This window comes from Capsicum annuum, chromosome 11, assembly GCF_002878395.1.
Source record: "Capsicum annuum cultivar UCD-10X-F1 chromosome 11, UCD10Xv1.1, whole genome shotgun sequence".
Classification (NCBI taxonomy): Eukaryota; Viridiplantae; Streptophyta; class Magnoliopsida; order Solanales; family Solanaceae; genus Capsicum; species Capsicum annuum.
The window spans coordinates 187035759-187060829 of record NC_061121.1 but is presented as its reverse complement, the minus strand read 5'-3'; the positions used below and the strand labels follow the sequence as shown (position 1 = coordinate 187060829).

General features: G+C 35.9%; 1 pseudogene; it reads right to left on the bottom strand.

The window, feature by feature from the left end:
* Positions 1-312: 312 nt before the first annotated feature.
* On the bottom strand, positions 313-25071 carry LOC107860641 (annotated as a pseudogene).

Below are 25071 nucleotides of genomic sequence, written 5' to 3'. Positions count from 1 at the left end.
GACATCAAGATGAAAAACACGAAGCATACTAGTCGCAATATCAGGTAAATCCTCCTGCTCCTGATGGGATGGTAAAACATAAAACTATTTCTGGCGCTGACTGCCACCGGTACTGGATGAGGCACCCTATGGAGGGGTTGGGCGACCTAGTGGAGCTGGTGCACTATTAGCCTGAGTCTGAGGGCAAACATCTTTATTTCCTTGCGTAGCATGTGGGAACTCTTTGATTCTATATCCTGGATGGCCGCAAACATAACAACCTCTTCGACCGGCTAAACACTCACCAGGATGATTCTTACCACACTTAGCACATTAAGGATAACTGGGCCTATTACTCTTGCTATTATGAGATTTGGTCATAGAAGACTTATCCCACTGTTCTTTTCTGGTTCTAGGTGTAGGAGTACTGGCTGAAGATGCTGCAAACATAGATAAACAATTCTGAAACTGCGAACGATTTCCTTCTTCAGACCTATTTTGACCATGATCAAACTGCCCTATTCTAGCCCTCTTATTTACTCTCTTTCTTTTCTTCATCTTCTCTCTGTCAATCTGCTGAGCTTGCATCATCAATCTAGGAAGATCCATATCTCCAATGAGCATAGTAGTCCTACACTCCTTAACTACCAACCCAGACACACCAGTTACAAACTTACTCATGCTTGACTAGGGCCAACCATCTGTTTAGGGGCATACTTAGACAACTGGTTGAACTTGAGGCAATACTCCTTCACTATCACTGAACCTTACCTTAGGTTCATAAACTCTTCTATCTTAGCTTCCCTCATCTCACGTGGGAAGAACTTGTCTAAGAACGCACTCTAAAATATCTGCCAAGTCATGGAAGTTGCATTCTCCCCTCTACTTTTCTTTCACATCACCACCCAATCATATGCAACATCCTTCAGCCTATAGAATGCCAATTCTACACTCTCTTATTCAAAAATATGCATAATTTGGGTGGTCTTCTTTACCTCATCTAAATACAACTATGGATCCTCACCTGCCTTTGACCCAAAGAATTTTGGCGGGTTCATGCTCATAAAATCTTAGATTCTGGCCACTGCTAAGTCTCCATCTTGTTGAGGTAGGACTATAACCTGGCGGTTTCCCTGAACATTAGCTATCATAGCTTGGGTTAGCACCTGAAAGGTAGTTCAAAACTCTATATGTGACACATTCTCATTCAAAGGATCTGCATGTTGAAGTGGCTGATTATCATTTATGCGGGTATTAGCTCGACGAGGAGGCATTTTCAACTGTCACATAAAAGCATGAGTTAGAAGTAGATAGGGACACTAAATAAATGATAGATCATGAAAGAAGAGATGATTTCATAAAACGCTCCATAGCCTCTTTGCTCATAGATGTGGCGCGCTTTACACCGATGATCAAAACTCTATGTAACATAGCTTATCTAATTCCCTAGGACTCTCTAAATCTTAGGCTTTGATATCAAGTTTATAACGCCCCAAAATCTAAGCTCCTGAGATGCCACACGGTGCTCTGAACTACAAGTAGTCTTGAGCTAACCCTGGCTGCCTTCTACTAAGTTTGGATCTCAAAATAGGAGATATGAATGTAAAATCATAATATATGCAGAAATATTATCTGAAACATACTAAAAGTTTTGGTAAAACAATACTGAAGGATTCTTAACACTGAATCAAATATCTAAAACTAAATCTAGCAGTCCGACAATCCTCTACTAACTGAATCTAGAGATTCACTGGGACAAGCCCCCAACTAACTCAAACTATTTGAAATGAATGCAGAAATATTTATTAATAAACTAAAAATATGAATAGCTAAGTCCCCAAACTATGAGGACTCACCAACTGTAGAGATGTAGATGAGATGCTCGAAAATCACTCACGCTGCTGAGGCTGAGTACCTGAACCCACATTATTAGACAATGTAGCACATAGACATATATGTGGATAGTACTTTGATGATGTATTGAGTATATGGGGTGAATGCAATAAGTGAGCAATATCATCACAAGTTATAAAATCATGCATGCTAAATGTAAATGACTCACGTAGGCTTAAGTAAATATGAAATCTGAAGATCATAAATCATAGATAATAAAGTATATACTGTAAATGTTGTGAGCCATTACACTTAGTTCTGAAATTTGCATTCTATTCTTAATCTCAAATCATATAGGCTAAGTGAAATCTGAAAACTTATCTGAAAATCTTTACTGTTAGGTAGGTTCTGTTAACCGATATAAACTATGTGAGATACATAAAGTCCAATGTCTTAACCCCCTAAGGAAGAAACCTCACGTTAGGGAGAGGTGTCATACTCTTGTCAGGGAGTATAACCTAATCCAGGTGATCGATAACAAGCTAAATCTATCATCTATATATAGAAATGGGAATAATCTCAATCAGTACCTATGTTGGCTCATAGCTCTGTGGAAGATAGGGCACGCTAATCCCACACTCCCTGCTCGGGCTAAATACTACTCTCTCTTAAATCTGTATGCTCAAACCATTGGAAATCCACTTTTTAAAACTAGCATAAGGATTTCTATGAAAACCAGTTATGTATTTATCTGAGTAAATCTATAAATAAAGTTATTCTAAATTTTGTAACTTTAATAATCTGTAGTGGATTCCAAAGCTAAACCAATGATCGAAAGATCAAAGCTTTATTGAAAAACTTTAAATAATCTGCTCATAAGATGCTTAAAGCATCATCTTTCTTAAAGTAATAATAGTAAATGTCGGGATAAATAACCCATGTGTCAATATCATGTTAAAACATCTTAAAATTCATGCTTGATAATATAAACATTTATAATTCATCATAGAATCTGAAAATTTCAGCAATATGCATGAAAATATGAACATAATCATGGAATTCAACTTTTAAATCATTGGAAATATCATAAACTTGAAAATAACAATGATGGGTATAAACCTTAACTTGAATTTCATGGCAAATCATATAAAATTCAGTAAATTTGAATTTAAAATAAATTTTGAGCACAAGGATGAAAGGATTATCTTTGTTGAAAAACCTCACATACCTTAATTGATGATCTTTGATGAAAAGTTTGAATATTGGATTCCTATAAATGCTTTGAAGATGAATTCTTAGAGTTCTTGTGTTGGGGATCCTCAATCTTGAATTTCTTTAGAGAATTAATAGAGGAATTTAGATTTCTTGGTGAGAAAGTTTGATGAACTAGGGTTTTGCTTGAGACAAATTTGATAAAAAGTGAATGTAAAGTGATTTGGAGGGGTTTAATTGATTGTTTAAGATGGATTAGAGGCTGGGAGAATGACCAAAGTACCCCCTTTTATCCTTCGCAATACGCCACTATCGCGAAAGTTCACTGGAAAATGGATGAGCGAGAACTGATCTTTCTCTGCAATTCACCATGACCGCGGAGCCCTTTAGTTTGTCATTTTTACCACTGGCGCGACACGCCAGTATCGCGAGGTCTCACTAGAAATTGCCAAACAAAAAATTGGCCCTCTCCATGATGCGTCAATATCGCGAAGGTCCACTGAAATTTGACAATCGTCATTTTATGTTTCTCCGCGATGCGCTAAGGGCCCAAATCATGGTGTAACGACTGGAACTTAAAATAGTCATAACTCGTTCACTGAGTGTTGGATTTAGGCAAATTTGGTATCGATGGAAAGCTTATTCAATTTTTTACACGGTGGGAAGAATAAATTTGAAGAATTCCACATGAAATAAATAGTATACATTTTGGAAGCTATCCCTTAATATTCTAGGGACGAATTTAAGCTAAGAAGGTACGGGGTATTACATAATACTTTAGTCGTTAATATAATTTATTATTTGTATTTGTATACAAATAGTTATAAGGAATAATTGGATTTACTTGAGTCTAAAATATTTAATATGCAATATGCCATTCAATGCAAACATATCATTAGTATTTGTATGTCAAGTTTATCATTTGCATTTCTATAAAAATAAGTGTCATTTTTATGTGTATGGTTCAAGTTGTATAAACATGTATCATTTGATACAAATTTACATGTTGTATTTGTATAGTTTAATATTTTATTTTTGTAATTTATCATTTATATTTGTATTATTTAATTTATATTAATAAAATGCAATTCGTATCAATGAAGATAAATCATACAAAATATAAATAATGGTGAGAACTATAAAATACAAATACAAGTGCAAACTATAAAATATAAATATAAGCACAAGCGTGAACTATAAAATATAAGTACAATTGTAGCAATGAATACAAAATATAAATGATGATGTGAACTATAAAATACAAATACAAATACAAATACAAGTAGAATTAAAAAATACAAATACAAACGTCAACTATAAAATATAAATACAAATACAAGCGTGAATTATAAAATACAACTGCAATTGTATGAATATATACAAAAATATAAATGATAGTGCGAATATAAATACAATAAGTCATTGTGGTATTTTCGTTATCAATCATAACTTGTGCTACACATAGCCATATTTTTTTGAAAATAAAAATAAATTAAATTAAATTAAGAGAAATAAAAAGTTTAAAAAAGAAAACAAAAGAAAGAAAATACAAGCTATAGATAAAATAGATAAAAGAAAAGGAAAAAAAACAAAAAAAACAGAAAAAAGGGGAAAACGAAAATAAGAAGAAAAAAAAACAAAAAAGGGGGAAAATAGGAAAAAGAAAAAAAAGAGAAAAAATACAAGAAAATTAAAAAAATAATAATCAAAAAGTAAAAGAAAATAAAAAATAGAGAAAAGAAAGAAAATGATGGTGAATATAAATACAATGACCGGTTATGATGTATCTGTCGTCTTTCAGGACCTGTACTCGGCGTAATCATATTTTTTAGAAATGCAAAAAAAATAAAAAATATAAAATACAACAAAAATAAAAAAAATGAGAAAGAGAAAAAACAAAAAAAGAGGAAATTAAATAGCAAAATAAAAAAAAGTAAAAAAAATGAAAAAAAGAAAAGTAGAAGCTAGAGATAAAACAGAGTAAAAAAATGAAAAAAGAGAAAGAAATGCTATAAATTGTAATTTTGAAAGTTTGGCTAGAAATACTTTCATTTTGTTGAAACCTAGACTATTTTTGTAAGTTCCCCATTAATAAAATAAGATTTTGTAAAAGCTTTAAGCAATTGGATGGGTTAAGATTGGGCATCATCATGGGTCTATTTGGGTTGGTGATTTGTAATGGGTTGACTTGGGCTAGCCCAAATTAGCCCATTATCAAAATCACTTTTGCCCAAACCCATCAAATCTTGGACAGGTTGGGCGGGTTATTTCTGTTTGGGCTAATTTTGTCACTCCTAGCAACAACCCGACCAACGTACAACCAAAAACAATGTGTACAAAACCAATTTCCAATCAACAACCATAACCCGACTCGAACAACCAACTTCTTCGACCTAAGAAAACTGAAGCCAACACCGACAAAAATTGATCCAATCAGTAATTGCGAAAAGTTCCAATCCAAAAACCATTTCGAATTCCAAATATTTGTACAATTTTATCCTCAAGCGAGAGATTTCAAAAGGCTAAAAATTTATCCTCCATTTATTTTTGTCCCACATTGGTAGAAAAACAAAAGGTGACCCTCCACCCTCTCTATAAATAGCTCATTTGAGAGCAAATTTGGGACAAGGCCAAAGAGGTAAAAAAAATCTTTTTGACCAAAAATAGCTATTTTTATTTAGTAAAATTTTTTAAGCGCCTCTCCCTTCTATTTTTATTTTTATTTTTTATTACCAATTTCTTCTTCATCTTTTTCTCTGTAGTAATATTTATTTAGTCGCAATTGTGAATAGGGCTGAGATTTTTCGCTGTAGAGGCTTTGATGGCCATAGGAAGTATTTGTGATGATTATGATCTTTATATCATTATTTTAAGTTGAAGTTACTTTATATTGTTGTTGTTGATCCTTATTCACTATTTTAGCTTCATGCTGTTACGTTTTAAGCTATTGTTATGATATAACTCAAACGGTATTTTGTTATGCTTGTAGGTTGTAATTTCACTTAGTTTTGTCAATCTAGTGTGAAACTTTTATTTTTTAGTTCTAATATGTTGTTTGTAGCCTAATTGTTGTGGTTTCGCTTTTGTTCGATTTTATTTTTTTAGTTCTTGAAAAAATACCTTTAGTTGTTCAAGTTTGCATCTTTATTGCATAATCAAACCACTTCTAAATGTTTTCTTTACCTTTAATGTCAATGAAAAAAATGAATTCAGTTTATAAATCAAAATTTCTACCCGAAGATCCTTTTGTTTGTGGATTAATCGTTGTGGTTTCAATTTTATTCGGGTTCATTTTTTAGATTCTATGAAAATTTGTTTTAGTTCAAGTTTTCTCCTTTTGGTGTGTATTCAAACCGCTTCTAAATTTTCCTTAACTGTCAATGTCAATGGAAAAATGAAGTCGGTTTATAAACCAAAATTTCTACTTGAAGATCCTTTTGTTTGTGCATTAATTGTTATGGTTTTGATTTTATTCGGATTCATTTTTAGTTTCTTTGAAAAATTACTTTAGTTCAAGTTTTTCCCTTTTGGTGTGTAGTCGAACCACTTCTAAATGTTCCTTGACCTTTAATGTCAATGGAAAAAAATGAAGTTTTAAAAACCAAAATTTTCTACCCGAAGATCCTTTTGTTTGTGGATTAATCGTTATGGTTTCGATTTTATTCGAGTTCATTTTTAGTTTCTTTGAAAAATTGCTTTAGTTTGAGTTTTTCCCTTTTGGTGTGTAGTTAAACCGCTTCTAAATGTTCCTTGACCTTTGATACGCCTAAATTACAACTCTCGTTAGAGAGTGTAAGCGGTCACTGTCAAATATAGAACCCAACTGGGTTGGGTGTCGAATCCCACAGGGAATACTATGATCACTAAGTATTGCGATTATTATTAGACTGTTGGTCGAATGTTCCAAGATAAGGGGGGTTTGGTTTAAGTGCACAATAATATTATCAGTGTAACGATGAGATGATATGTGTAATTATATTTGATCACAAAGAATGACAAGTTAGGGTTATGTCCACCTTTTAGCTTCTACTTCTCTACTAACTATGAGTAATATGGATTTTATACATGCATGCACTTATAGAGAGACGTATTCTAGTTCTAAATCCAAGTTTTTTTCAACCATCAAGGATTTATTCACCTTAGCTCTCTCGAACCCAAAGTGTACAACCAATTGTACGAACTCTCCAAGAAGTTAATCCTGCTAGGGCATTAACGTGTAAAATAGAGGTTGGAAACCCTATTTTCTCGTCACACTCTCTTTTCCAAACAATAAATTTTCTATCGAACAAGTTATTGCTATAATGGCGCATTCCCTATGTTTGCAACCATGAGAATTCAATCAAAATGAAGAGAGTAATGATATAAGTGGCGTGACACATCATAAATTCAAAAACCCATAGCAATAGAGAGTATACTACAAGGTTTCCATAACCCTAACAAATAAACTTAGCTACTCATGAATAAAACGAAAATCAAAATAGACGTATTCATCATACCAAAACTTAGAACAATCTTGGTGATAAAGATGACTAGCTACAATAAGAGAGAAACACGTTTCTCTCTCTCCATCCTCAAGCTAAGCGTCTCCCTTGTGTTCAAAAAATATTATAGACGTGAATAATGTGACTAATGTGAATAATCCCTAAAAATTCAGCAACAATGCTTTTAATAACATCCTTCTCTAATAAATTGCCACTGCATCCTTAACTATTTAAAAATACTGAGTTTACCCAGGAAAAAGTTCTCATGCATCACATTCAGTCCAAAAGCAGTCTTCCCTTTTATGTGAAGTTTTCCTTTGCTGTCCACAGGTCCTCAAAGTGCTAAAATCTTCCTCATTAGTACCTGAAAAGCATGCTAATCACATAGGTCAGCTCACTTAATTGAAAATAGACTAAAAGTGCAAGAATTATGTATTTTATCCTCAAAACTTAGCTAAAACGTGGGTAAGTTATGGTGCTTAGACGTATAAATACGCCCAACATGCTTAGACGTATAAATACGCCTAACATCACCACCCCACACTTAAAGCTTTGTTTGTCCTCGAACAAAATAGTACATCCATGCAAATACCTAACTAAAATTCACAAGAGCAACACAAAATTTTCAACAAGACATACACTGCAATTATTAACAAAGAGTAGATTTCTTGATCATTACTAGAAACAACTCACCCTTCAACATAGACTCATTAGGATGGTTAATTTGTATACACAAGTTAAGACAAAAAAATCATATAAAACTACCCAACAATCATCAACCATGTGCGCTCACACAAAATGTTACCCATAATCACTCATAGTTTTGCATTTTTCAGAAATATGGGTATAAGAACTTTCTTGCTCTCACTCTTACAAAGAATTCTTAGATTACAACTGATGACCATATGCTTGCCCTTAGTGTAATGCTTCACTAATATCAAATGCTAAGGTTAGGATCAAATAGGTCTTTACGGGTTGTAAAGTAGGCTAAAGGGACGGGTAGGATTATTTTGGCCAGAAGTGGTGACTATGCTCCCTAAGCACTTTAATACACTACCTTATGCCATTTACACTAACTTTTAACAACCACTCTACCTTCCTTTTATCTACCAACACCCTTTCACCCATTTTGCTACTCAATCAAAAACACTATGATGGGAATATACAACTTTTGTTTATTTTTTTTTTCTTTTTTTTTCTATTTTTTATTTTTATTTTTTTTATATTTAGCATCCCTATGATAGCTACCCTCGATCACAATATTTTTATGTACCAGTAAATAAACTTTGGGGCATCACTTTCACCATTTTCCTATTATTTTGCCACATTCTTTACTCAACTTGATTTTACAATTTAAAGCGCTTAGGAGCTTTTGGATCAAATTATGGTCTTTTAAAAAAAATGGATTAGGCTACATATGGGGTTGCCAAAGGAACAAGCTAAAGGCTTAAAGGGTGTTCACTAGGACATGTACAAAGGTAGGTAAAAAGAAGATAACAAAAAAAAATCAGGGCTGCCAAAAAAATGCGTAAATCATCTCCTAAACTCACAATCTTTATTTCGCTTCACACACACACTAGGCAAGTTCTAGCATCAGTCGCAACAAAGAATATACAATGACCTTACACACACATGGCACATGGTCAACTTAATTAGGAGCATTATAGATTCTTGACCCAATAGATAAATGAATTAAACCACAAGCAATTATCACAGAATGAGTCACACTTAGAGCCTAAATGTTTTGATAGCAGTGATTCAGCACAAACTCCTGTTATAATGCCATGGCGTCTATAAGAACAATTTCATGCAAAAATCTGACTAATTACAACTAACTAACTATGACTAAATCAAAACAACTAAGAATAAATATAGGCAAGCAATACGCAATACAGCAGACAAGGCAATCCGCAGACATATACCCGCACCCCACACTTATACGGAACACACTGCCCTCAGTGTAAATAAATAAGCAAAAACCTGGTTAGCCAGACTCCTCCTCTATATCCGGGGTCATACCCCCTGCGTCAGAATCATCATCAGAGTCTTCATCATCAGAGTTGTCCTCCACATCAGAATCTAGCAGTCGGTGATCATTGTCTGTCGGCACATCATCATCTAGAGGTTCCTCAAAATTTACCCCTACTCCACACATGGCCCGAGCATGCTCATTAAGCGGGTAGTCATAGTCCAACTGCCGAAGCTCTGCATCAGTCGGCATACGACCCCCATTCATCATAGTAAACCTAGTCATGCCATACAGATGGCAAAAAAAACTTTCATCTCGAGCATGTCTCTCAGCAGTGGTAAGGTTGATGCCTTGACCAGTTTCTGGATCTTTGATTTTTGTGAGATCTACCTTCTTCGGGTTATGTGGCAACTTATGGTCTGCTGGCTCCTCCTCAATGTGCTCTTTCCTTAAAATTTCAGTCAACAAGTTGCCAAAGCTGAAATGAGACCTTTTGTGCACCCTTGCTTTTCGCATCGATGTTCATATAACTGCACCAATATTGATGGGAACATTCGTCATTAGAGCATATACCAAGCAAACTCGATCACGCGTGACCTTAGTGTATTGTGTCCCAGGAATCAAGCAGGAATTGACTATTCTTAACCATATGCGAGCTTCTCTGTTCAAACAAGCATATGGGTAAGTATTGTGACGACCATTATCTTTATGACGAGTCCACCGAGTCATGGACCTTGATCCATACAACATATGTCTGATGGCTCTGTAGGGAGGTCTGTGGTAGAGCTCCTTGAGTGGTGATTGATCCACACTTGGAGTACCCAGGAAAGAGTTGAAGAAATCAACGTTCAATTGCAAGACTTGCCCCCGAATCTTTACTTCATTTCCCGTAGTCCTTGGAGACCAGTTGGCATAAAACTCTCGAGTCAAATCAAGATTACATTCGCCCATGTCTCAGAAGATAAAGTCAAGATTTAGTGCCATAATCTTTGCCAAAATGTGAGGGCAGTTCTTTGCTAAACTTTCCTTCTGCATCAAATCCACATGTACATATTTCTTCACTTTATTATTCCTATACCATTCCTTCCCTTCCTCCTCCAGAACCCATTTAATCCCAAAAGTGCATCGAGGCACTTGATGAGAGGAGGAATCAGCCTGGTCCTTTCTTTACCTTTTTTGACCTTTTTGTGAGGTGGAAGCTTTCTCCTTTCCCTGTCGTCCTTTCGGAGCCATGCTACCTGAGATCATAATAGCGTCATGTCAGTCTCATTTCATAAAATTCACTATAATCGAAAAAGAAAATAGTGATGGCATCACCCCACACTTAATTTGTTTGCACAAACTAATTGAGTGAGTGATGTCGATTACTCAGACTTCATCGACATACATTTAGGTGGTATGTGCCAACAACATTATTAGCACAGTCACACTTTCAACCCTTCACTTTACATAACAATTTCTCAGTTTTATATAGAGAAGCAGCACACAATGGTCGTGTAATCTTGACTATCATTTCCAACTTTATTTCATTGGAGCAATGCAATCTTTGAGCAAGACCACCATATAGAAATATTATCATGCTATAGCAGAGAAACAATTACACAATCTTATGCTTTTGGTTAACCATGACCATTACTTCGATGAATGAGTTACTCACATAGTCAAGCTTACAACTCCCAAAATCATGCAATACCAATCAATACATACCGGAGTAAAATCAAGAATACCCACAAGGATCCTTTCACTCAATAAGATGTACTTTTCAAAAATCATAACAAACCAACCATATTCTTGTCACCAAGCACTACTACAAAATATAGTTAACCATTATAAGCGTAGCACTGAAACAACTACGGAACATGAAAGAACAACTTACTTGGTGATTAATTCGTGATGAATCGGGAAGGTGAGCCTGCAGGATTAGATGAGAAAAGAGAAGGGCTTGGAGAGGTCAAGGATTCTTGGGCGGCGCCTAGGTTTAAGAAAAATTGAGTGGTGTTTAAAGGTAGAGGATATATTTAAAGGATGAGCCATGGGTCGGGTTGGTCGATTCACAAACGGGTTAGTAGGCAAAAGTCATGTTGATAGGTGGCGCCTATAGCATTGCCTAAGCATAAGTAGGCGGCGCCTAACCTATTTCCTATGTTGGCATAGGCGGCGCCTAACCTATTGCCTATGTTGGCATAGGCGGCGCCTAACCTCTCGTTGAGCCTTACACATTTGACCATTCCTACTTACCTGTATTGTTCCATCATTCCTAGACTTACCACCATTGACATGACTCACTTTCAAATAAAAATTTGGTACTAATTTCCTCCTTTGTACTTCATGCACCTACACTTAATCAAAAACAACAAAAATGATTAGAAGGATGGGTTGCCTCCCACCAAGCACCTTAGTTTTGGTCGTGGCTCGACTCTTCTTTTTGAATTTTTATTTATCAAAAACAAACTCCTAGTAAAACAAAAATGATTAAAAATGATGGGTTGCCTCCCATGTAGCGCTTGATTTATTGTCGCAGCATGACATAGTTATCTCGATTACTCAGACTTCATCAAGATATATGGTGGCTATATATTTTACCAAGTCGGTTGGACTGATATATAGCTTCACTCTTTGGCCATTCACCTTAAAGACACTACCATTATTGTTTTCTAACTCCACTACTCCAGATGAGTAAACTTGGATGATTCTGAATAGACCAGACCATTTAGACTTCAACTTACCTGGAAACAGCTTCAGTCTGGAGTTGAAAAAGAGTACCAAATCGCCTTTCTGAAAGTTTTGTTGGATAATGCTCCGATCATGGTACTTTTTCATCATTTCCTTGTAAAGATCTGCTCTTTCATATGCATTTAGTCGGAATTCATCCATCTCGTTCAGCTGCCCCAATCTCATATTTATAGCATCATCCCAATTCAAATTAAGTTGCTTCAGCGCCCACATTGCTTTATGTTCTAGCTCAATTGGCAAGTGACAAGCCTTTCCATAAACTAGTTGGTATGGTGACATGCCAATTGGTGTCTTAAATACGGTCCTATATGCCCATAAGGCATCATCCAGCTTCCTGGACCAATCTTTCCTACTGGCATTCACAGTCTTAGCAAGGATCTGCTTGATTTCCCAATTTGAAACCTCTACCTGCCCATTAGTTTATGGGTGGTACGGTATAGCTACCTTATGTTGCTTAACCCCATACTTTGCCAATACGGCTCTGAACAGCTTGTTGAAGAAATGTGATCCTCCATCACTTATGATGGTACAAGGTACCCCAAAACGAGAGAAGACATTTCTCTTTAAGAATGCCACAACACTCTTACCTTCATTATCAGCTAGCGCGACTGCTTCAACCCATTTGGATACATAATCCACAGCAACTAAGATATATTTCATCCCAAATGAGCTCACAAATGGGCCCATGAAATCAATACCCTAGACATCGAATAACTCTACTTCAAGCATTTTGGACATGGGCATCTCATGGTGCTTTGAGATAGAACCTTGCCGTTGACACTGATCACATCTTCTTACAAAATCGTAGGCATCCTTGAATAATGAAGGCCAATAGTAGCCACTTTGCAGTACTTTCTTGGCCATCAGATCACCTGCATGGTGACCTCTAACTTGAGAATCATGGCTTGCTTCCAGTATGCTAGGCACCTCTACATTTGGGATGCACCGCCTAATAATACCATCAACACATCATCGAAAAAGATAAGGCTCATCCCAGAAGTAATGTTTAACATCATGCATGAACTTTTTCTTTTGATGAAAGGAGAGATTCTCAGGAATCACTTCGCTTACCACGTAGTTAGCAAAATCTGCATACCACGGTAAGTTTTCCACCATAGTTGCTAGAATCTCTTCGTCGGGGAATGCATCATCAATATCAAGGTCGGTCTGCACTGTGTGCTCACTCTCAAGTCTAGATAGATGATCAGCTACTTGGTTTTCACAATCTTTTCTAACCTTTACCTCAAAATCGAATTCTTGAAGCAGTAGCACCCACCTAATTAGCCTATGCTTGGCATCCTTCTTTTCTATTACATATCTTAGAGCTGCATGATCTGTATGAACCACTACCTTGGTTCCCAACAAGTATGCACGAAACTTTTCGAAAGCCTAAACAACTGCTAGAAGCTCTTGTTCAGTGACAGTATAATTCTTTTATGCTCCATTCAAGGCCTTACTCACGTAGTAGATTGGGTGAAATAGCTTTTCTCTTTTCTGACCAAGTACAGCACCCAAGGCTATACCACTTGCATCACACATAACTTCAAAAGGTAGAGACCAATCAGGTGCTACAATAATAGGGGCTTCAACTAGCTTTCCCTTGAGGTATTCAAATGCCTTCAAGCAATCTGCACCAAAGTGAAACTTTGCTTCCTTCTCCAAAAGTTTGCATAATGGGTTTGCAATCTTGGAGAAGTCTTTAATAAACCTCCGATAAAAACCAGCATGACCGAGAAAACTACGAACCCCCTTCGCAGAGATTGGAGGTGGTAGTCTCTCGATGACTTCAATCTTGACTCGATCAACTTCAATTCCCTTTTCAGAGACTTTATGCCCTAGAAAAATGCCTTCCTTAACCATAAAATGGCACTTCTCCCAATTTAGCACCAGATTGAATTTCACACATCGCTGCAAAGCCATACTCAGATTTGCCAAGCATGACTCAAATGACTCACCTACAACCGAATAGTCATCCATAAACACCTCCAAGGTGTCTTCAACCATATCAGAGAAAATGGACATCATACACCGCTGAAAAGTGGCAGGTGCATTACATAGTCCAAATGGCATTCGTTTGAATGCAAAAGTACCATATGGGCATGTGAAAGTGGTTTTCTCCTGATCTTCAGGAGCAATGAAAATCTAATTATATCTAGAATAACCATCCAAGAAATAGAACCATCCCCTTCCTACCAATCTATCAAGCATTTGATCCATGAATGGCATTGGGAAATGGTCCTTTAACATCCATGAGTTGAGCTTTCGGTAATCCAGACACACTTTCCACCCTATGACAGGCCTGAGTGGGATTAGCTCATTCTTCTCATTTGCTACTAATGTTATTCCCTCTTTCTTGGGCACACATTGTACAGGACTCACCCATTTACTGTCTGAGATTGGATACACCACCCCTGCATCTAACCACTTTATGATTTCTTTCTTCACCACCTCTTGCATAGGTGGATTCAGACGACGCTGATGCTCAATAGTGGGTACGCAATCTTCCTCTAGCTGAATCTTGTGCATGCATATGCCAGGAGAGATACCAATTATATCAGCAATAGTCCAACCAATAACTCTCTTGTACCTCTTCAAAATAGAGATGAGAGCCTCTGCCTGTTGTTCACCTAAATCAGCAGCAATAATAACCGACAGTGTATTTTAACTACCCAAGAACACATACCTTAGATGATGGGTAGCCCTTTTAATTCTAGCACCGGTGGCTCTTCAATAGATGGCTTTGTCGATGGTGAAGGTAGATTCTTAAGGTCAAGGTCCAGCTTCTTGGTGGCATATGAATACGACCCCATTCCTGTCAAAGCACAGATAGTTTCTTCGTACTCTTCAATATCCTCACGCTCAAAGTTCAAAAGTACAGCAGCCAATGGCTCAATAGTAAGATGCTTCTCTAAAGATTATTCCTTCTCATCCTCTATAATAAACATCAGCTATAGAGAACACATTCATATCTTTGGGCTGCTTCATTGATTTGCATACATCAAAATGCACCACTTCATCATTCATCTAAAATAAAATCTCATTTGCTCATAAATCAATAAGCACACTTCCTGTTGCAAGGAAAGGTCGACCCAAGATTATGGGCACCTCAAAATCCATCTCACAATCCAAAAGAACAAAGTCTGCAGGAAAAATAAAGGTAGAAACCTTCACTAATACATCATACAAGATACTAACAGGTCATTTTACCGACCTATCTGCCATTACAAGCCGCATGTTGGTTGGTGTAGGATCGCCCAACCCCAACTATTTATAAATGGCTAGTGGCATCAAATTAATGCTAGCCCCCAAATCACATGACGCCTTAGCAAAATCTAAAGATCCAACCGTGCAAGGAATAGTGAAAGCACCTGGATCTGCCTTCTTCTGTACTAAAGACCTCATGGCAATTGTACTGCAATGATGAAAATTATCTGCCAGTTCATAGCTCGCTACCCTTTTCTTGGTCAAAAGGTCCTTCATGAATTTGGCGTACCCTGGCATTTGCTCCAGTGCCTCCACCAAAGGCATATTAATAGTCAACTACTTCAGCATGGTCATGAATTTACTGAACTTGGTGTCATCAGCTTTCTTCTTCAGTCTCTGAAGAAAAGGTGGTGGTGGATTTGGAAGAGTTTTCTCCACCACTTTCTTTTTATTTTGCTTCCCATTATCAATCTTTTCAGACTGCTGGCATCTAGGTGTAGTATCATGAACGTTCTCATTCTGATTTTCAACTTCTACAGAATTATCATAATCTGCTTCAATAACATTCTCCTCTATACTATCAACCACGGGCTTGCCCTTGGATGGATTTTCCAATACTTTACCACTCCTGGTTGTAATAGACAAACATAATCCATCTTTTCTTAGATTTTGGACAGTGTCACTCGGTAAAGTGGCATCTTTTCTTTGATTGAATGCTGCTGATAGTTGACTCATTTATTGTGCCAGCTATTTTATTGAAGTGGAATGCGAGTCAACCAATTGATTTATTGAGGACAAATAATTTTTTACCTCAGTCACTCCCGTGTTGGTTGCCTCCACTCCTTTCAACAGCTTAGCCATCATGTCCTCCATGGACATCTTCCCAAAGCTAGGTGCAGCAGCTTCACGATTTCCAGGAGGGACATACAAACCACTCCTGTCATTCTTATTCTTCTAATTCCCTTGGTCTCGGTCCTTATATCTAGATTTTTCATAATAGTTCCGACCTTGGTTTCCTTGGACATTGCCTCGGAAACCCCCTGATTATTCAAGTAATTTTCTTCCTCCTCAGAATCGGAGTCATCTCTTCCCTACGATACAACAACCTTGACCTTTTCTGTCTTCTCTGATAATAAATACTTGGTAAGAAGGTCTATCTGCATTTTCATGTGAGCCATATCCTGGTCACGTTCCTCTTCTCTTCGCCTTTGTTCTGCTGTCATGCCAGTAGATACAGTAGAGCTTGCTACCTCAGAATCCCTGGTATGCCAGGCTCTACCCTGCTTTGTTATACGATCCAACATATCACATGCCTCAACAAATGTAAGATCCATGAATGACCCACCCGCGGCATTATCTACCACTGGCTTAGTCACCGAGTTCAAAGCCCTATATAATATTTCCATCAAGTGGACATTGGTCATCTGATGATTTGGGCACCGCATAAGCTTCTTCTTGAACCTTTCCCATGTCTCGTGGAGAGCTTCAGTTGGAATCTGTCTGAAATTGCTTATCTCATCTCTTAATTGTGCTCTCTTGGATGGCGGAAAGAATCTTTCTAGAAAAGCTTCTTTCAGTTGCCTCCAATTGGTAATAGAGTCAGGAGTTAGCCTGTTTAACCATAGAGTTGCCTCTCCAGATAGAGACAATAGAAATAAGCGCATCCGGATCGCATTCTGTCCAACCCCTGGATTGTCAAACGATTTGCATGTTGAGATAAAATTAATCAGATGCATATTTGGGTCGTCGCCTGCAAGTCCACCAAATAACCCTTTGAGTTGCAATAGCTGGATCATGGTGCTAGTGATATTGAACTTGGCTCTGGGTACCAAGGGCGGAGAAACAATAGCCCCTGTGGCACCAGCCCCATCCAAGTCGTCATCATCATAATCAAAAGCAACCTGTACAGCTCGGCATTCAGGTCTCATTCTAGCTTGACGATCTCTGTTGACATTCCTGCTCACTGGTGCAACCACATCTTCTGCACGCCTTGGATTTAATAACTCATCATCACCCAGGTCCTCCTCATCAATATTTGGTACCTGACCTGGGTTATCAGCGTTCTGTTGATTGACTTGCGCAGCTGCCAATGCAACTAATCTAGCCTGCTCCTGTTGAGTAGCCATCTTTTCAAGGTCTCGTTGCGCATCTATTCTGCGAATAAGATGTGGTTTAAGATTTATAGGTAATAATGGTTGACCAGAACTTAGTGTATTTGGCATGCAATCCACTAAACCTGAACAAAACAAAAACAACAAACAAAAAGTAAAATTTGAGAATCTTTGACCAAGGGGTCTATTAACTATCATAAACTTAGTTGACAATCGTATTCCCCGGCAACGGCGCCAAAATTTGATACACCCAAATTACAACTCTCGTTAGAGAGTGTAAGCGGTCGCTGTCAAAAATAGAACCCAACTGGGTTGGGTGTCGTATCCCACAGGGAATACTATGATCACTAAGTATTGCGATTATTATTAGACTGTTGGTCGAAGGTTCCAAGATAAGGGGGTTTGGTTTAAGTGCATAATAATATTATCAGTGTAATGATGAGATGATATGTGTAATTATATTTGATCACAAAGAATGACAAGTTAGGGTTATGTCCACCTTGTAGCTTCTACTTCTCTATTAACTATGAGTAATATGGATTTTATACATGCATGCACTTATAGAGAGACGTATTCTAGTTCTAAATCCAAGTTTTTTTCAACCATCAAGGATTTATTCACCTTAGCTCTCTCGAACCCAAAGTGTACAACCAATTGTACGAACTCTCCAAGAAGTTAATCCTGCTAGGGCATTAACGTGTAAAATAGAGGTTGGAAACCCTATTTTCTCGTCACACTCTCTTTTCCAAACAATAAATTTTCTATCGAACAAGTTATTGCTATAATGGCGCATTCCCTATGTTTGCAACCATGAGAATTCAATCAAAATGAAGAGAGTAATGATATAAGTGGCGTGACACATTATAAATTCAAAAACCCATAGCAATAGAGAGTATACTACAAGGTTTCCATAACCCTAACAAATAAACTTAGCAACTCATGAATAAAACGGAAATCTAAATAGACATATTCATCATACCAAAACTTAGAACAATCTTGGTGATAAAGATGACTAGCGACAATAAGAGAGAAACGCGTTTCTCTCTCTCCGTCCTCAAGCTAAGCGTCTCCCTTGTGTTCAAAAAATATTACAGACGTGAATGATGTGAATAATGTGAATAATCCCTAAAAATTCAGCAATAATGCTTTTAATAACATCCTTCTCTGATAAATTGCTGCTGCATCCTTAACTATTTAAAAATACTGAGTTTGCCCGAAAAAAAGTTCCCATGCATCACATTCAGTCCAAAAGCTGCCTTCCCTTTTATGTGAAGTTTTCCTTTGCTGTCCACAGGTCCCCAAAGTGCTGAAATCTTCCTCATTAGTACTTGAAAAGCATGCTAATCACATAGGTCAGCTCACTTAATTGAAAATAGACTAAAAGTGCAAGAATTATGTATTTTATCCTCAAAACTTAGCTAAAACGTGGGTAAGTTATGGTTCTTAGACGTATAAATACGCCCAACATCAACCTTTAATGTCAATGAAGAAAATAAAGTCGGTTTATAAATCAAAATTTCTATCCGAAGATCCTTTTGTTTGTGGATTAATCATTGTTGTTTTGATTTTATTCGGGTTCATTTTTAGTTTCTTTCAAAAATTATTTTAGTTCAAGTTTTTCCCTTTTGATACGTAGTCGAACCGCTTCTAAATGTTCCTTGACCCTTAATGTCAATGGAAAAACTAAAGTTGGTCTATACACCAAAATTTCTACCCGAAGATCCTTTTGTTCGTGGATTAATCATTGTGGTTTCGATTTTGTTAGGGTTTATTTTTCGTTGCTTTGATAAATTTCTTTAGTTCAAGTTTTCCTCTTTGATGCATAGTCGGATCACTTCTAAACGTTCCTTGACCTTTAATGCCAATGAAAAATATGGAGTTGATTTACAAGTCAAAATTTCAACCCGTAGATCCCTTTGTTTATGGGTTAATCGTTGTGGTTTCGATTTTATTCGGGTTCCTTTTTAGTTCTTTGAAAAATTGCTTTAGTCCAAGTCTTCTTTTTTAATGCATAATTAGACAGCTCCTAAGTGCTTCTTGACCCGAAATGTCAATGGAAAAGATGGAGTTGATTTATAAGCCATTAGTTTGACCCGAGGATCCCTCTATGACCTTATACGAAGTTTACTTTGAACTTGCAAAAGAGATGAAGGAGGTGGAACAATCTTGATCAATTAATTTGTCTCTTCTAAAGCACTATCTTAACTCACTTTAGAATTTGAATTTTTAGTTGAAGGTTTAATCTATACATTTATGTTGAGTTAAATCGTAAAAATTATACATTATTATGAAGTTCGCTCAAAATTCATTTTTATATTGTTAAATAAGAATATATGCTAAAGCGTTCGTTTCAGTCTTGGTGTGTTGCTTTCTCTTTGTCTTTATTTTGAAGTTGTCTCTATGTCCTAAAGTGTTTTTTTTATTCACGTTAAAATGTGAAAGTCTTTGATAATTTGTTACTCCGTCAGTTTAAAAAAGAATGGCTTACTTTGACTTGACACAAAGTTTAGGAAAATAAAAAAGACTTTTAAATCTTGTGGCCTTAAATTAAAGTTGTGTCAAATGTACCAAAATGCCCTTTAATCTTGTAGTTCTAAACATTCCATGTGGAAAATTGAAATTAAAGTATTGCCAAAAAAGGAAAGGGGTCATTCTTTTTTAAACGAACTAAAAAAGAAAGTAGGTCATTCTTTTTGAAACGGGGGGAGTACTACTTTCAAATTGATTATAATCTTCCCTTTTTCTTCTTTGTTTAACATTTAAAATGATGAGTCCAAATGGACTCTCGTCATATGCATTTCGATGGCGGGCCAATGAGGCCCATTTCCCTTTTGAGTCATCCCCTCGAGCCTATCAAACTAGTCAGATTTTTGGAGAGAGAAGTTGTAGTAGATGGGAGAAAATAGGGTTAAAGTTTATTTTTCTTCAGTAGCTAAGAGACATGAAAAGTCTCATTTTTCTGTATTTGCTTTATTTATCATTATGTATTTATTTATTTATTTGAGCCTCGAAGTCCAAGTTGTAAATTAATACATGTGAAGTCGATTATGGACCAAAAGGTCCAAAAGATAGTTTAGGATAGGTTATGGGACAAAGCCCAGTATCTAGATTAGGACAGGTAAAGATGGGCCGAAAGCCCAATTAGATTAGGACAAAGGCTAATAGATTTGGGCTTAAGAGCCTAAATCACTTATTTCTTTCCCCTTCCCCTTTTTTCTATGTTTGTTTGCTATTTGACTTTAATTTGCTTAGAACTAGTTAGATTCCCTATAAAGTCGTTGAAAAACTGATTTTGCATAAAACTAAAAAAAATAAAATTACTCAAGCAATTTCTTTTCAACAATCAATTTTTTTAGAAGTTAGTGAAAATAATCATTTTCAAACAGTCCAGATAACCGCAAGTTAGCGGACATTTTAGGTGCCTTAAAAACCTTTCTAAAATGTTAATGAGAACCGCTTACCTAGAATTTCTAAACTTAAATGATTTTTTTTGTTTTGAAATCATTTGAGTAATTTATAAAGGTTTTCTTAATTTTCTAAATAAATTAAGTGGCGACTCTAAAAGTAGTCATTTCTCCGCAAAACATTAAAAACATTCTTTTGTTTTATGGTAGTTGTTATGATTCTGCACTGAATCTGGTTTTATCAAACTGACTTGTGGCATGAAATTTGAATGTGCAGCGTGTTGTCATAATTGGTACAGTATATGGTTGATATCATAGAATGCATATTTAATCTTTCGTATACTACTTGCATAGTCTATCATTACCATGTTGCTCGATTTTAAGTTGATGTATTATTTGATCGACTATGATTCTATCAAAAGAAGTATTAACATTATATAAAAATAGAAGTATAATTATTTATTCAATATCACTACATCCATGTTAAATTTTTCCAAAGAACGAACACTAGGATTATAGCACATAACATCATTTTTAGGCCATTTTCCCTTTCTTCGGCCAAATCATTTTTGTTTTAGTTGATCCTTCTCTATTTGGGTATCATGTAGTAATACTTTAAAGTGATCCCTCTATTCTTCGGATTCTTTGAACAAAGTCATGAGAAAATCTCTATTTTCTTTTCATTGTTAGAGCCTTTGTAGTATACTAAATTTTGCCAAGCCATGAAAATTTGATGTCTCGGGTCCTAGACTCAACGTTGATGGACTGCTTGGAGGTGATAGCTCATCATGCCATTTAAAAAATGAGCTTGTGCCATTATCCTAGAAAAAAAATAATTACATAACAATTAACTTAACTTTATAAGAAAGACATACACGACTCACCTTTGTAATTGCACAGTTATAAAATTTGTAACCTAGATTTGAGTCCCTACATAATGTCCTCAAGACAATTGCATTCCCACAATGACAAATTAGAGTCTTTTTAGAATTGAATTTTTGAGATGCTTGAGACATTGTAGAATTTTTAAATAAAATAAAGTGGATGAAATAAAATAATGAGGGATGGACGACTTTATATATGAAGCAAAAAAGAAGCTTTAACATTAAAGGAGTACAAAAGTAGCCGTTTGTTATCGTTGGAACAGTAATTTTGTTTTTGAACTACTGGAGATACTTAATAGACTGTCGTAGATCATGACCTATGTCACCCATCAACGAGATACTAAATTCTACCGTAGACACGCGTAATCGATGGACCCTCAATAACATGTTTTAAAAAAATCTAAAGTAAAAAATATACTTGTGCTTTGAGGGTCCATCGATTCATCCGGTCTACCGTAGAATTACTCCTTTAGGAGTGCATTGATTGATCTCCTGATTATGCATAGTCCACAGTTATTTATATACACTGCTATAGACCATCACTTGGATGTTGTTAAAAAATGAATAAATACAATAAAAATAAATGTAGTGTGGGTTTCTACACATATGAAGGAGTGTAAACTAGTCACATAATCGTATTAGAGCTTATACAAATTAGGGATGGTGAATTGAGGAGTGTGTGGATGGGTAGTGGTCGAACAAATAATATTCTAAGAGTATTTTTTATCAAAGCACAAGTATGTATTGAGGATGATGATTGTTCAACCACTATCCATTCCACATACTCTTTTGATTTGGGGGTGGTGATTGAAGGAGTATTTGGAATGTGTAGTCATCAAATATAATATACATCCTCAAAACATACTTGTGCTTTGGCAAATATTACTCTTAGGATATTGAACATTCAACCACTACCCATCCACACACTCCTTAATTCACCCCCCTAATTTGTATAAAACTCTAATATGATTATGTGACTCGTTTACACTCCTTCACATGTGTAGAAACCCACACTACATTTATTTTTAATTTATTTATTCATTTTTGAAAAAAATCCAAGTGATGGTCTATAGAAGTATACATAGATCACCGTGGTCTACGCATAATCAGAAAATCAATCGATGCACTCCTAAAAGAGTAAGTCTTCGGTAGACCAGACGAATCTATGGACCCTTAAAGCACAAGTATATTTTTTACATGAATTTGACATGGATCAACATCGATGGTAGTCTATTAAGTGTCACCAACAGTTCAAGATTATCTATTTAAATTATTTTTAATTTAATTATTTTCTTTCACTAGCCCCAAAACATATGATTATCTGTTTAAATCATTTTTAATTTAATTATTTTCTTTCACCAGCCCCAAAACATGTGATTATCTATTTAAATCTTTATAATTTAATTATTCTCTTCTAATGGCCTCAAAATATGTGATTATCTGTTTAATCTTTTTTTAATTTAATTATTTTCTTCCATCATCCCCAAAACATGTGATTATCTGTTTAAATCTTTTTTAATCTAATTATTTTCTTCCACCAGCCCCAAAACATGTTATTATCTATTTTAATTTAATCAATGGACCATTGATTCACATGGTCTAGGATCGACTACTATGTTCGGTCGAGGACAGAGGGAGTATAAATTGATGATAGACTATATGTCACTTTTTACTCTTCCTGAAATTAATCAAGTCAATCTACAGTAGTGTTCATTGAACAAGGCATAAATATTTGAAAAGTTGTCTGTATAGAAGAAAAACCGCCACAAAAAGAAACAATCACAAAAAAGAAAGAAACCATAATGTACAAACTGAAATACTTATATTGAACTTGTTCATTGCATTACATAGATTTACAGCAAAAAAAGAAAAATAAAAGAAACTTTCTTCTAACAAAATCCTACTAAGAAAGCTTCTTCAGTAATGAAAAATACAAAAAAACTTTAAAACATAAAATAAAATAAAAATCTAAACTAAATTAGGTGGATGGTGGTGGTGGTGGTGATGGGGGGTGATGTAGTTATTATTGTAAATTCCAAGCCTTTCTAGAATTGCTCGGAGGAAACGAACAATACATTGAAGCTCATGCTCCAAGTACACTCGGTCTTTACCCAAGCTATGGAAAACCTGATCAAAATCATTACGTAATAGCAGCAGATCATAGTGATGAGGGGAACTCGTCTGATTGGACGAAGGGGAACTTGATGACCAGGCATGATTTTGATTTTGAGAAAAAAGATGAGGGTTTCTGATGTGTTGGGTTTAGGTAAAACCGAAGGCTTATATAGAAATAGGCACTGTATTTATAGACCTATAGAAGGTGGCCTTTCATATTCCCATCCAATGGTCAGTCAATGCGTGTGGGAATAGAAAATGTTTGGCTTGCGTATATCAGCGGTTTTTCTTGATAACAAATGTGTTTGCAACTTTTAATTAAATAGAAATAGAAAGCAATGATTCAATGCATCGATTGAAGAGATATGTCGGTAAAAATACCAACATAATGTGTTTGATAAGTAATCATATAACCAATACATAATATATTATAGAAAGTGTAAAATATATACCGTAGAATTACTTTATCTACCGTAGACAAAGCTTTAAGTAGATTACAACTGAACTTTAAATTCTATAAAAATGTACACTTATCTCCAAAATAGTAGATTTACAACAGAAGAAAATAAAGCCTATCTATGATTTGTTGTCTATGTTATATGTGGTTCTTTTGTGCTCGAATTTCTTGCATATTGAACACCCATTCCTTCTTTTGGACTTTAATTTCTCACCAACACCCTTAACGTGTTTGAATTTTTTCCTTCCGAATTTGGGATCGTAGAGGGGTGGAGAAATCTTAGTGTCTAGCATTTCCTGTGGCACAGTCAATTCAGCCTCTGGAGGAACAACGTTAATAGCTTTCAAGTATGCGAGGCGGTAATTTTCAGCTTTATAACTTGGTGAAGAGTACTCGTAGATGGAGTTACCATAACCTTCGCCAGTGCCATACTTTGCATGAAAAGTGTCCATCACATGTTCACACGATATTTTCACCAATTCAAATTTTTGACAAGAACAACGCCTCTCCAAGAGATTGACATTTGTAGTAGCACCATTGCCAAACACCGTGAATTGGTCGAGATCCCCATTTGCATTAGTCACATACAAGGAACAGCTCGTACTCTTATTATTACTTAGAATTTTTTCCTCACAAAGGACAAATTTATTGTTTGTACTGTCAACAAAGACATGCCTATAAGACCCCAT